At 30.8% G+C, this 3,609-nt stretch overlaps 1 pseudogene; it reads left to right on the top strand.

Moving 5' to 3' along the window:
* The first annotated feature begins 660 nt into the window (after positions 1 to 660).
* LOC120069844 lies at positions 661 to 2,783 on the top strand (annotated as a pseudogene).
* The last annotated feature ends 826 nt before the right edge of the window (positions 2,784 to 3,609 follow it).

The raw sequence follows: 3,609 nt of genomic DNA, 5'->3' as shown, positions 1-3,609 counted from the left end.
TGTTTGGCCTAGTATCAGGTTCCGGCTACTTGAAAATCAAAGGTATGATTGGAATTTGCATTATTATGTATGGATTCTTTCTTCCCATAAATATACATGTTCGATATAATCAAAAGATTAAATTTACATAAATTTAAGTTCAACTCTACAAACTAAATTTCTCTAAGAAATCTCTCATGAAACTATATTAACAATTAGTAGCATTAGTGAAATAGAAAATGCTACCTTATTATCATGAAAATAAAATGTGTTTAGTAACATTGTCGAGGAGATGTTGACAAAAACATAAATGACAATTTAAAATTTTAAAATGCTCGGTCAAATGGCCTAAATTATAACACCTAAATTGAAATTAAACTAATTCAAACTATAAAATTTGAATTGAGACTCAATTAAAGAACATAACCTTATTAACCAACAATGAAGAAATGAACATGAAAAGATGACACATTCATTTCAAGTCCTTTAAAGCCCGTCATAATTGCATTGTTCTACCCCTTCAAATAATTTCCTACGAATCTAAAAACATGACAGGTTCAGTAGCGAAGCCATAGTGGCCGCCATAGTGGTGGTGGTGGTTTTGTACTCATCGTCCTCCTAGTAAGGAACGCTAGCAAGAGGAAGAGGAAGACCAAACCATCTCCCTCGAACGACACGTCAATGTGGTCAGGACTGTATCAGTTCGCGAAGGAAGAGATCGACAAGGCGCTGACTTCGGGAGCGAGAGGACGAGCCTAGGGAGGGCAGCGCTGGGCAGGTGTACAAGGGGATACTGCCAAGCGGCAGCAAGTCGCCATTAAAAAGATATTTCAGAGCAACACGTCGGACTCGTTCCTTAGAGAAATTGACGGGTTGGCTAGGGTTCGGCATCCACATTTGGTGTCCCTGTTGGGATGCTGCATTGAGAATGGGGAGCAGTATCTTGTGTATGAGTATTGTGAACAAGGCAACCTGGCTCAGCATCTCTTGAGTAAATATTCTTCTCATCTCCTCTTTAATTACTTGCCTTTTTTTTTTCACCAATGGTTAATGTTTACCTCAAACTTTCAATTTGAAAGGTAAAAAAATAGGAGAGATAACGCATTTGTTAGCAACATGTTTTCGTTTGTATTTTTTCTTGTTTTCAAAATTTAGTTTGGTTTTTTAAAACCATCATTAAAAGAAAATATAACTAATAAGATTGTCGAATGAGACCTGAGAAATTTTAGATTTTTTTTTTTCATGTTCAAAGTTATAAACAAAGTGGGTAAACTTTCAATTATCTAAACATAGAGTACATTTTGAGAAAATTAAATTGTTTGAGAGTAAAAATGATTAATGATACCAAGTTGAAGGGTAAAATTTGATTTTTTTTTTCTCACTAATTGGGTTTTTATGTAAGAAATTACAATTAACGCCACATTTACTTCATCAGAAAACGTAATCAATCAATCATAATATGAAAAGTAGTACCCATTTAAATAAGTTATTATTAAAACTAGTTAAAAATATTTTGTGAATTATGAATAATAAAAATAAATCATCATAAATATTTTAGGAATACTGTTCGGATGTTTTCAGGAAAAGACACAGTACTAACATGGAATTCAAGAGTACGGATTTTGAGAAATTGTGCTCTTGCACTGAGGTATCTCCATCAACGTGTAGATGGCTGCATTGTCCATAGAGATATTAAGGTAACATCTTAGTCTCATGCTAATTTCCTATTTTTTAAAATTTAATAAAAAAGTAACATAACAATAATAAAATTAGAAATTTAAAATTCGTTTTCGTAATCATTTAGATTCTGTTTGGTCACTGTTTGATTTTAACAAATGTACTTCTTTTCTATCAAATTTCTTTTTCATCTTTCATATATATGTATAGTGTGAAAAACTATTTTTTTTTTTTTTTTCTTTTTCCAAACTTAGATTGAGTTTTGAAAAAATTGATCTAACACTATAAAATTAAATTTACTTTTGCTCTTAAGCTTAAACTTTTAGGTCCATTGATGATTTAAGATAGTATCAGAGTAGATTGCACTTGTTGGGTTTTCTTCATATTTCAAGTCCATAAGTATTGAGGGGCGTGTTAAATGATATGATATATTAAAATTGCTTTCACACATAAGCTTGGGTGAATCGGTGATTTAGGAAGAAAGAAATCTCGAGAAGGAAGATGTTGTTCTTAGGCTTAATGTAATAGCAACAATTTCTTAATACTATAAGAATTCCAGACTTTAATGTCGGGTTTTAAACCGACATTAAAGGGCTTTAATGTTGGTTAACAACCGACATTAAAGATAGTGTTATTAAAGTCCTTTAATGTCAGTTGTCTAATGTCGGTTTTAAACCGACATTAAAGGGCTTTAATAACACTATCTTCAATGTCGGCTGCAATCGACATTAAAGCCCTTTAATGAAATTTGCAACCGACATTATACATTCGAGACCACTATTTCAACCGACATTGAATCCCATAATTATTGTAGTGTGAATAAACTACGTGTAAGTTTAAGTTAATGGTACATTTACCTTTTTTTTTAGTTAACCAACATACTTTTGAATGAGAAAATGGAGCCAAAACTATCAGATTTTGGGTTGGCAAGGATGTTGGGAATGGATGAGACAAAAGCATTCACAGATGTTAGAGGAACCATTGGTTATATGGATCCTGAATACATGAGCAATGCCAAACTCACTTGTGCAAGTGATATTTATAGTTTGGCATTGTGGCTCTTCAGCTTTTATCTGGTCAAAAGGTCATTGATTGGATCTTGATGCTAGAGATCAATTAACAGAAAGGTTAGTTTTCAATAATCTCACCATTTTCATATCCTTCAGTTCCCTCTACTTATCATATCTTGTTTTTCTTTTTATTTCTTTTTTCTCATCTTAATTCACATATTAAATTTAGTTTAGTTGAGACCATGTTTACATACTCAAATAAATATTTAGTAAAAGTGTCCATTCTTAAATATTTTTAGTCATGAATATTGATCTCTTATCTTATTATGAAGTCGAATTATTTTTTTTCAACAATATTGAGGTGGGAGAATCGAATCTCTAAGACATCATGCGGTTGAACTATACTATATTTTAAGAAAAAACAAAATAAAAACAAAAAGAAAAGAGTTAACTATTTAATTATAGATATCAAGGTAAATATAGATATTGATATTTAAGTGTTGTCATGGTACATTTTTTTTTCTAGAATTAAACTAATATTATTATTTTTTGCTATTTCATACAAAAGGTATGCATGATATAAATACATTTTGGACGAATGGTAATGAAGTGGGCCCCACATTATTATTCCCAAATGATTGTTTTTGTATGTGTTTAACACATTAGCTTACATATTTATTTCTAAAATGAATCGGGTGAATTTTCCACTTTTGTATCTAGTAGTTCCTCAACTTTAAAATAGGTCAAATAAGTTTATAAACTCTTAAAATTTTGTGCGGGATTAGATTTTCACAATAAGGTCGCTCTTCAGTTTGAAAATAAACCTTTTTTTTTTTTTTGTTAAAAAAAATGGATTAAGAAACAAAATCCAAATATCACATAGACTAGAGACAATATAAAGATCTTTGTAATTAACTAGGTAAACAAATATAATCTCTCTTTT

This window comes from Benincasa hispida, unplaced genomic scaffold, assembly GCF_009727055.1.
Source record: "Benincasa hispida cultivar B227 unplaced genomic scaffold, ASM972705v1 Contig62, whole genome shotgun sequence".
NCBI lineage: Eukaryota > Viridiplantae > Streptophyta > Magnoliopsida > Cucurbitales > Cucurbitaceae > Benincasa > Benincasa hispida.
The sequence above is the reverse complement of the archived record's forward strand: the minus strand, read 5'-3'. Positions and strand labels throughout refer to the sequence as shown.